The sequence below is a fragment of the Zea mays genome, chromosome 6, assembly GCF_902167145.1.
Source record: "Zea mays cultivar B73 chromosome 6, Zm-B73-REFERENCE-NAM-5.0, whole genome shotgun sequence".
Classification (NCBI taxonomy): domain Eukaryota; kingdom Viridiplantae; phylum Streptophyta; class Magnoliopsida; order Poales; family Poaceae; genus Zea; species Zea mays.
In genome coordinates, this window is record NC_050101.1 from 63414613 (window position 1) to 63426935 (window position 12323).

Below are 12323 nucleotides of genomic sequence, written 5' to 3' on the forward strand. Positions count from 1 at the left end.
AATTAAAAACTTATGCATACTCAATGACAGGGAATAGGATGCAAACCAAATGGTAGCAACCACCACTATATTTACTTGCCTTTACCGGAAGTTCGGGCAAATCCCTAAGTACGATCCGGAAGTCCACCACCTGTTTTTGACACACAACTTAGTGCACCAATTTCACATAACCAGGCTCATAAACGACGCCGCACCTACGCACAAACTCAAACCCCGCCACGGGTTACATCTCTCCCCACACCCACCAAACTGTAGCGGCGCTGCTTAATAATTTCATAACTTCAAAATTATGACAGCATTGGTAACAAACAAAAACTCCAGAGGCATCTACATAAAATTCCCCACAAGTTTTGTATACAATTTATAATTAAATTCCAACATCTAATTAGCCCAAAACAGTTCACAAGTTGAACCCTGTAATCTGTTTTTTTCTCTTTTGGACAGCGACATACCCGGATTCAAACAGCGATATCTTTTAAAATATAATTCCAATTCAAGCGCATAAGTACTCATTGGAAAGATAAGACAAAGCCATACATGATTATCATACTGGTTAGCACTAATTAACCACGAAAAATTCCCAGAAACTGCTAATACTACTGCTGTTCACCCACCTGAAAAATCTGTTTTTTTGGACAGCAACATACCCGGATTCAAACGACGATATCTCCTAAATTATAACTCCGAATCGAGCGCATAAGTACTCGTTGGAAAGGTATGACAAAGATCTACATGATTATCCCACTGATTCCCACTAATTACCCCACGAAAATTCCCAGAAACTGCTAATACTACTGCTGTTCACCCACCTGAAAAATCTGTTTTTTTGGACAGCAACATACCCGGATTCAAACGACAATATCTCCTAAATTATAACTCCGAATCGAGCGCATAAGTACTCGTTGGAAAGGTATGACAAAGCTCTACATGATTATCCCACTGATTCCCACTAATTACCCCACGAAAATTCCCAGAAATCCCTAGAACTACTGCTGTTCACCCACTCACAAAATTCCTGGACAGCACCTCTACCGATTCACAAAGATAAACACATAATCCAATTGATTGCAGCACAAAAACAACAAAAGTTAATCACAAATTCACCTTAGGTTCTTCCCTTACTCCTTCCTTCTTCCTCCCTCCAAACTCCAATTGAGATCGCAGCCACACGACGGAGAACCACACGGGAGGGCTGCACCTTGGGAGGAGGGGAAGAAATGGGGGGGCAGCTAGGGTTTTGGGTGGTGAGGGCTGCAAATGTTTGAGGAGGAAGAAGATGGGAGAGGGGGGGGCGTCCAAGAGAAAGGGAAGGGGAAGCGGCGGCTGCAACAACACAAGGGGGAAAAAAGGGGGGGCGGCTAGGGTTAGGGGAGGGTTAGTGGGCCGAATTGCGATTCGCGGCCCAACTCGCTTGCACGACAGCTCCCGACCAACCACTCTACTGCTATACTGGTGAATGTTTTCCACAAATTCTAAATCCCCAAAGCGCGACACCCGAATAAGAGAAAAAACAAACAAAAAGAATAACCTTCAACTTCTCTTCTTTGCAAACCGGGTATCACACTCTACCCCCCTTAAAAAGAATTCGACCTCGAATTCCGACGCTCCTATCGGAACGACAAGGAAAGATCAGCGACAACAAAAACTCACCCCATAACGAAAAGTTCGGGGTACTTCTGCCGCATCAGCTCCTCGAGCTTCAAGGATTCTAGGATACGCAGCAGACGACACTCTAGAGTCAGGTCTTGCTACATGGGAATCGACTCTAGCTCGATTATTGATATGGATTCCGCAAATACTTTCTCAACATAGAGACATGGAATACATGGCGTACTCTGATCATAGACTCCGACAATTGCATGTGCTAAGCCAAGCTGCCAACTCGGGCTAAGATAATAGACAGTCCTATATAACCCGGACAAAGTTTTCCTGACACCAAATCAACATTGACACATGCAAGTACTTCAATGAATATATATAATGAAAGCAATACATACTGTGCTCCAATAGCCTAAACCAAACCTATCCAAACAAGAGTAACTTCAAAAGATCAATTTAATGCTTGCATATTTCTAGACATCAGCACAACAGTTAATTGTTTTGCTCATAAACTCACAAAATATGCATCCAACAGTAGTAAACTAGGACTTTATGGAAAGCTTACAAAGTCCACTATACCCTTGGTATTATCATCACCACAAGATTTGACACTTAGAAAGGACAAACAATGCGAAACGTAAATTTTGTCCAGACTTGGACAGAATTCAACTACTCACTTAAAAAAAATCCATAATTGGAGTCTCAGTCATCCAATTTAGGCGCTCCTAGACTTTTTTGAAAGCCAGTAAAATTGTCTATATTTCATTTATAAACATATCAGGTTAATTCAATGCATATCAAGGTCAAAAGACATAAGAAAGGCTTTGCTGTCCACATTTGGACAGATTCAAAGATTCCACTTAAAACAGTTGTAGCTTAACTTATAGGTCACCAAAAAGGGTGATCCAATATTTGTTGGAAATCTTAAGGAAAGTACTCCACTTCTTTATAATTTATAAGAACTGATTCAAAGTTTAACTTGGGCAAACAAGGTCAGTTTCAAAATCTATACAGAATCTGAATAGATTCCAAGACTAGACTTGAGAAAATCATAACTCCCAAACTACTAGACCTATGGTCATGAAATTTTTACACAAGTAAGATAAAGAAGTTGGCTACAACTTTTATATATAACATCTCTACAGAAAAGTTGGTTTACTTCACTGAACTAGCTGCATAACTAAAACTGGTCATGCAGTCCCAATAGCAAGCAATAGATTTTATCAGATTCATTACTCTTCTAAGATTAAGCGTTCATTGAAAGGCTAATAACTTTAGGTTCTTCATTACGAGACACCTAGAACAAATATAAGTATAGAAGCAATATGATAACCTTTTAAATCATTTAAGCCTAATCTCACATCATGCAAACAAGAATCAATTTAAGCATGTTATGTCTGCCCACATATTCATCCAAGCACATTCTATACATGATAGCATAACTCCCTGCAGCTAACAAAATTTTGCAAATATAAACTCACTGAAAAGATTATAACATTCCCTAGAACTTTTATTATAATGAGTGTCTCGGAATTGGTTTCCAAACCGATAAAACAATGCAACTCTTTTGTTTCAAAACTGATAAGATTGAAACAATGGACAACTAAAATTCAAAAACCTATAACTCCTGCTATACTCAACTTAAACTACAACGAACACGCGTTGGAAAAGTTTTGAAAATTGTCCACGACTTTTGCAATAAAGTTGCACCCAAATTTATCCTTATAGCCCACAACTCTGCATGACCTACAGCTAAACTCAGCCTGAGATACTGCACATTAGAGATTCGACTTATATCCGGGCAACCACCTCTCCAAATCTATTTAACAGACAGTTACAAGTAAATACCCATTAAAAAGGTACAGAAAATACCTACAAGTTTTGCTTAAAGAGAATTCGCAAATTTGTGCTCTACAACTATCAAAACGCGGTCGATTTATTGGTGACTATAACGACGCCTAAAGTTCAGACACAACAGTGCAACAACTTCAGAGCAACCTAACTCCAATTATATGCAATGAGAATTAGAAACCCATACTCTTTGAAAAGATCATGAAATTACTAAAACTTTCATAATCCACAAAGACCAAATTATACCGTCTTCAATGTCTACTCTTCCGTACAAAATTAAAGACTCACTCTGCTAGAGACACCAACAAAGATGTTTTAAGAAACTCATATCTCTCAAATGTTTAGACCAAACATGGTGATTAAGCATCCTATGGAAAGATGCAGAAACATACTACAAAACATTCTAGATAAGTGAAGCCTGATTCAGCCTCCAACTAATTTAAAATGCCTCCCAAAACCAAACAACACATTATCAACAATAATAAAAAAACAATATAAAATGAAACCCAAGTCATTGGCAGGTGCCATCAACACTAGGATTTTCCACTACCAAACTGGGATGCAACTCCACAAAGTCTTTAAATAACACTCTACCAAATAGGTTAGAACATTAAGCACAACAATCAATGAATTCAACAACCTCGTTTGTTAATGCCACTAAGGCCAAACATACATGTACCGACAATGTATGAAACACCTGACATACCCGTCTCTAGCTCTATAAAACATGGTTGTTATTACACTAGAATCCAACTACTAGAAATCTCCAAAACTATTCTGTTGACGTGAAGCAAATGGTGCTCATGTCATATAACATCTTTTCCCCCTCTCAAAAGAGATAAAATTTGCAATACTCATAAAGCAATGGAGGGATAACAACAAGAAAAAAACTAATGTACTTCTTGACACAGACTCATGCAAAAGCTTCATAAATATTACTTTCAACACTTAATAATAACACGATACTATGCTCAACAGGAGTAATTGGACTTCAATAAGATAATCCACCTAACCCAACTACTTTGATTAACCTCACATACAACAATACCTCCTATTATTGCACTTGAACAATTTGTACCTAGTGATGTCATAGGATGAATTCAAAGTAGTAGACATACATGATCTATCAAACCATCATTCATATAATAAAAATCTCCATCTAATGCAACAACCACATCATTATAGAGATAGATGACTAACAAACATAAGCAACTTCCAGTTAAACATTGACTTTGTTTAAGATAAAGCGGTCCAAATAATAATTCCACAAGCATGCATAGAGAACTGATCATATAAAAAAAACTACCATGTATCATCGGCGATTAAAAACAATATAAAACGGGTTGTCCATATCGTCCGCATGACTAGCCTCCAACAAAGAAAAAATATGCATAACCTTTTTGGCTATAGAAACAAACCATAGAAGGAAAATATGCATGCCTCTTCAACTATAATATAGACATAAAATCCACTTGAAATCACCCTATTTATTATTAAAGATAAGGTTGCACACAATAAGAAAACCTATCATGTAAACATGGTTGGACTTAACTACCCACGTCATCTTGCAAAATTCACTTGAGTTCTTCTAGTTTCAAGATTTCATAGACAGTACAACATTGCCTTTGCTCTATGGAGACAAACCTATTGTACTCTAAGATCAAGTTGGCAAGTAGCCACACTAGCCAAAAAAAAGGTGAGGTGTAAAGCACTGCACCCATGGAAATATTACATTGATAAGTTGGGTTGTAACCCAACAGTCAATCAAACTCAACAACACCATAAAACTCCATTGTATAGTGTTTTCACGCTACACCAAGTCGGATTAGATCCTCTATACACAAGCTCAATAAACAATCGGTCCTACAAGTACTAGAACCCAAGAATCCTTTTGGGAAAAAAAACATCCACAGTCAAGCATATAGAAATATATGATGGTAATAGCTCAGAGATTAGTAAACATTGCATCCCAAAAAACATCATGACGATATGTATATAAAACAAGTACATTAGTAGCTTCACTCGCATAATAATTTCAATAACAACCACATCAAGAAATCAATATTAAATAGAAGTAACATTTCATATCAAGCATTACGTCGTTAACGACATACCTCATCAAACCATAAAGGGGTTTGGAGTAAGGAAATTCTAGTCATCTATACAATAAAATACTAATATGGAAGATATATGAACCCATACCCTTCCTATATGTGCAAGTGTGTCAAATTTATCTTCAAATTGCGTAGAATCTAAAGCCTATCCTCTGATACCAACTGTAACACCCCAGGTTCCACAAACAACCCAGAATGCTACTGAACTACACTTCTGACGTCCATATATAAAATTTCGGCAGCATCCCCTTTGCAAGATTGCATAAATAAGGGGGCAACAGGTTATAAACATATATCATGACCAAAAACATACTAAGTATTATTAATCGGCTAGCAAGGGAAGATAAACGTACGACCTGAACTGAATTAATCAGTGTGCACATCTATATAAAAAACAAACTTCCTTTGACAATAAGTTTCTAATTAAATCATGGCTGCGCCTGGGCAGCGTTATTGTGAGAGTATAAGTGGACGTGCTGCTACTCCCCTCATTCCCAACATGTATCAAGTACCTGCATTGAGTAATGCAAGAGTGAGATGACATATCTCAGCAAGTAAAATATTAACAAACTATTCAACCACATAAGAACATTGTTTTACCACCACCTGATTCCACCACCTTCTTATTACCAAGATGCAGCACGTATACAACGTACAACACACCTAGTTACCACACCTCGCAGGTAGAAACCACAATAGTGACATAGTAATGTCACACTTCATATATTCCTCATGAATGCAAATGTCTGCAAATGCAAGGATGACTTCTGCCTTCATACCTCTAAGGATATGAAGCCGCATCGTACCCCTCCTCGGGCAACATACGATGCTAAAAATGTACCGGTACGGTCGGACCATAAGATCACGACATAACTTCAAAATGCAAGATGGATGATGCGATGTGCATGTCATGCCTACAACACTTCATATAACGTGATTCAAAAAGACACTTCAACTTCATCCAAGATGGGAATCAACCACATATATCATAACCAAATTATGATCATCCACAATATTAGACAATTGAGAATTAATACTTCCAAACAAATAAACTTCATCATAGAATTCAATGATTAACATAATTAAAAACTTATGCATACTCAATGACAGGGAATAGGATGCAAACCAAATGGTAGCAACCACCACTATATTTACTTGCCTTTACCGGAAGTTCGGGCAAATCCCTAAGTACGATCCGGAAGTCCACCACCTGTTTTTGACACACAACTTAGTGCACCAATTTCACATAACCAGGCTCATAAACGACGCCGCACCTACGCACAAACTCAAACCCCGCCACGGGTTACATCTCTCCCCACACCCACCAAACTGTAGCGGCGCTGCTTAATAATTTCATAACTTCAAAATTATGACAGCATTGGTAACAAACAAAAACTCCAGAGACATCTACATAAAATTCCCCACAAGTTTTGTATACAATTTATAATTAAATTCCAACATCTAATTAGCCCAAAACAGTTCACAAGTTGAACCCTGTAATCTGTTTTTTTCTCTTTTGGACAGCGACATACCCGGATTCAAACAGCGATATCTTTTAAAATATAATTCCAATTCAAGCGCATAAGTACTCATTGGAAAGATAAGACAAAGCCATACATGATTATCATACTGGTTAGCACTAATTAACCACGAAAAATTCCCAGAAACTGCTAATACTACTGCTGTTCACCCACCTGAAAAATCTGTTTTTTTGGACAGCAACATACCCGGATTCAAACGACGATATCTCCTAAATTATAACTCCGAATCGAGCGCATAAGTACTCGTTGGAAAGGTATGACAAAGATCTACATGATTATCCCACTGATTCCCACTAATTACCCCACGAAAATTCCCAGAAACTGCTAATACTACTGCTGTTCACCCACCTGAAAAATCTGTTTTTTTGGACAGCAACATACCCGGATTCAAACGACAATATCTCCTAAATTATAACTCCGAATCGAGCGCATAAGTACTCGTTGGAAAGGTATGACAAAGCTCTACATGATTATCCCACTGATTCCCACTAATTACCCCACGAAAATTCCCAGAAATCCCTAGAACTACTGCTGTTCACCCACTCACAAAATTCCTGGACAGCACCTCTACCGATTCACAAAGATAAACACATAATCCAATTGATTGCAGCACAAAAACAACAAAAGTTAATCACAAATTCACCTTAGGTTCTTCCCTTACTCCTTCCTTCTTCCTCCCTCCAAACTCCAATTGAGATCGCAGCCACACGACGGAGAACCACACGGGAGGGCTGCACCTTGGGAGGAGGGGAAGAAATGGGGGGGCAGCTAGGGTTTTGGGTGGTGAGGGCTGCAAATGTTTGAGGAGGAAGAAGATGGGAGAGGGGGGGGCGTCCAAGAGAAAGGGAAGGGGAAGCGGCGGCTGCAACAACACAAGGGGGAAAAAAGGGGGGGCGGCTAGGGTTAGGGGAGGGTTAGTGGGCCGAATTGCGATTCGCGGCCCAACTCGCTTGCACGACAGCTCCCGACCAACCACTCTACTGCTATACTGGTGAATGTTTTCCACAAATTCTAAATCCCCAAAGCGCGACACCCGAATAAGAGAAAAAACAAACAAAAAGAATAACCTTCAACTTCTCTTCTTTGCAAACCGGGTATCACAATTACAGGGGAATTCTAGTAGGAGTACGCCTTCTTCCTTCCTTGCAAGTACTCGGGGTGTATGCCCGTCAAGCCCCCGAGCACTTTGTAGTCTAGAGTAGCGAGTTCGAGTAGTCATGAAGCTTCGTCAAGTAGTTCTTGATCATCTTGAGTATTGCTGGGCGATGGAAGTCTTCAATAGTACTCAAACTGCCAAGAGGCTAGAATGTACTCTAGCTCATCTGCCTTGACGAATTATATGGAAGTGCGATTGCAAAATAGCACTCCAAATGGAGTAGCCCCCGAGCCTTAGGTTGAGTCATGGACTCTAGCTGAGGGTCAATCGTGATTCTGCGCCTTTGAAAAAGTTGAATGATGGTTGTAGCGTAGCAGCCCTCGAGCCTTGAAATGATTAGGTAATCAATCCAAGGGTCTTCAGTGTTCGTGAATGTCATCATCCGAGTACTCTTACAGCATCCAGCTAAAAACTTAACAAAGTTAACCCCCTGTTTTCCCTTTCTCTACCACTCATGTCTCTAAATCGGCTATATTTTTTGTTGTCCTTAGCACAATTTTCATAGGCGATAGCATGCTGCTTGACTTGATTTACATCAGTAAAGTCCTGACCCTCTAGTTTCTCCCTCAGATACGATGATAGCCTAGCAAAAGCTAAATCAGCCAAATCCCTATCCCCTAGAGTTAAACTATAACATTTGTTCCTACTTTCTCTAAACCTTCTAATGTACTCAAAAACAGATTCATTGTATTTCTACCTAACTGTAGTAAGCTATGATAACCTAAGCTCAATCTCACCACAATAAAAGTAATCATGAAATTTTTGCTCCAAACATGCCTACGTAGTAATTGAATTTGGTGCCAAAGTTGTAAACCAATTGAAGGCAGTACTAGATAGTGATAGAGGAAACAATTTAACCTTATGGAATCTATTACCAACCTTAGTTACCTGTGCCAAGTACTATCCCACGTGTTCGTAGGTAGTTTTTGAATCATCCCTAGAAAAATTAACAAAATCTAGAATTCTAAAACCTCGAGCATATGGCACGGGGTTAAAAATTCATGATAAGGCTTCCTGTAGGATCTAGTATGCCCTATAGGCTCAAAACCAAATTCCCTAAGTGTCCTTGCCATCTGCTCCCTAACATTTTTAGAGACTTCACCATCATAAGCAACATGTGTGACTAAAGGGGCTGACGAGAATGCCCCTTATGCCCCTGCCAAATGCTCGTTTGGAACATATCCTTGCGGAACCTTGCTTCCTAAGGGATGGATAGATGACATGTATGCCATGCTTTGGTAATACAGCTGCTGTAGATTGAAAATTGCTACTGAATTCCCATTCGTACACCTAGCAAATGCATCTGATGCATCCATGGTGTTAGGTGCAGCTGCTCTACTGAAGCTAGGGGTGCATGGCGAATTCGCCTCACGCTTACCCTGCCATTCTTCCTGTATATGTTGCGCCATAGATCGGATCTGTCTAGGCATGATATTGATTATACCTTGTTTAAACTCGGATCTAAATGTGTCAATAGACTTCTGCACTCCCTTAGAAATCATACGTGTAATTTTTGTGACATCAGCCCTGTACTTGCTAGCTACGGAAGTATCAATCATGTGAGCTAATTCTTCGCAAGTGAAAAGATAAATTTACTTTATTGCTGGATGTGCTTGTCCTGCTTGTTTGCTTGATCGCACCTGAAAGGGAAATTGGGTTAACCATTTCCTATAACTAATTTTGGTGGTTGATAATCAACACAAACACATGGACTAACTAGTTTGTTCTAGAAATCATCTATTACAGGTGCATAAGGTTCAACACAAACCAAGAAAAGAACCAAGTTAGGGACACAATTTTATTGGAGCAAAAGGACTTGAGTGTGCTGAAAATTGGCAAACCAGACAGTGTCCAGTGCACCAGGGTCGTACACTCCGAACCAGCCACTCTCGGGAATTCCAGGGCGCCCTCCGCTATAATTCACTAGACTATCCAGTGTGCCACTGGACTGTCCGGTGAGCCAGCGGAGCAATGGCTATCTGCGCCAACGGTCGACTCTTCAAAGTAAACAGTGCCACGACCGAAGTCAGAGCAGGAAGTTAGAGGAGCACCGGATTGTCCAGTGTGCCACCGGACTGTCCGGTGCCGCAAGAAGACAAAGCCTCCAACGTTCGACCAGCTCCGAACCCTAACAGTTGGGTGACGTGGCAGCGCACCGAACAAGGAATAGTGCCTGTCCGGTGGCGCACCAGACTGTCCGGTGCGCCCATCGCCAGCAACCTCCCCAACGTCTATGGAAGTGGTTGGGAGCTCTAAATACCCCCCAACCACCTCATTCATTTATCATCCAAGCATTCCAAACATCTCATTCAATACAAGAGCAAAAGACTCCACTCCAAGACACATCAAATGGATTGAATCCTCTCTAAGCCTTCAAATCAACTCAATTCCATTAGGGACTTGAGAGAGGGTGTTCTTTTGTTGCTCTTGTCGCTTGGATTGGCCTTTTTCCTTTCCCATTCTTATTCTCAAGTGCTTTGTAAGCAAATCAAGAGACACCAAGTGTGTGGTGGTCCTTGCGGGGTCTTAGTGACCCGTGAGATTAAGGAAGAAGGCTCACTCGGTCTAAGTGACCATTTGAGAGAGGGAAAGGGTTGAAATAGACCTGGTCTTAGTGACCTCCTTAATGGGGACTCAGTTCTTTGGAATCGAACCTCGGTAAAACAAATCATCGTGTCACTCGCCTTGATTCTTGTTTGATTTGTTTTTCCCCTCTCTTTCGGACTTGAATTTAATTCTAATGTTAACCCCCGACCTTAGTGCTTGCTTAAGTTTATAAATTTCAGGTTTCGCCTATTCACCCCCCTCTAGGCGACTTTCAATTGGTATCATAACCAGTGCTTCATTAAGAGTCTAACCAACTCGAAGTGATGTCTGGAGATCACGCCAAGAGGGAGATCATGACCGGCAAAAAGGTCGCAAGCTCGGGGAAGACTCTCTCAAGGGAGTCCAGCAACAAATACAAGGAGGAATCCTCTTCCTCCATCAAGTCGCATCAGAAAGGTGACAAGAAGAAGAAGATGAAGAAGGTGGTCTACTACGAGACCGACTCTTTGTCACCCTCCACATCAAGCTCCGAGTCATCCGTCGCTTCTAAGCGCCATGAGCGCAAGAAGTATAGTAAGATGCCCCTACGCTATCCCCGTATTTCAAAGCGCGCTCCATTACTTTCCGTTCCCCTAGGCAAACCACCATATTTTGATGGTGAATGTGGAGTGAAAAATGAGGCATCATCTAACCTCACTCCATGAAAGCATTTGGGATATTGTTGAGTATGCAGCGTAGGTACCTCAAGTAGGGGACAAAGACTACGACTCAGACGAGGCCGCCCAAATTAGGCACTTTAACTCCCAAGCCACGTCTATACTCCTCGCCTCCTTGTGTCATGAGGAGTATAACAAGGTGCAAGGATTAAAGAGCACCAAAGAAATTTGGGACGTCCTCAAAACGGCGCACGAAGGGGACGAGATGACCAAGATCACCAAGCGTGAAACGATTGAGGGAGAACTCGGTCGATTCGTCCTCAACAAAGGGGAAGAACCGCAAGCCATGTACAACCGGCTCAAGACGATGGTCAACCAAGTGCGCAACCTCGGGAGCACCAAGTGGGATGACCATGAAATGGTCAAGGTTATTCTAAGATCCCTTGTTTTTCGCAATCCTACTCAAGTGCAATTAATTTGTGGGGATCCTAGATATAAACTAATGTCTCCCGAGGAAGTGATTGGCAAGTTTGTGAGCTTTGAGCTAATGATCAAAGACTCCAAACACATTGTCAACTTGGAGCAAGGCGCCACCTCCACACCCGAGGTGCAACCCGTCGCATTCAAAGCAACAGAAGAAAAGAAGAAGGAGTCTACATCAAGTAGGCTTCCAATCGATGCCTCCAAGCTTGACAACAAGGAAATGGCGCTCATCATCAAGAGCTTCCGCCATATCCTCAAGCAAAGGAGAAGGAAGGACTACAAGTCCTGCTCCAAGAAGGTGTGCTACCATTGTGGTAAGTCCGGTCACTTTATTGCTAAATGTCCAATTTCTAGTGAAAGTGACAGGGACGAGGAC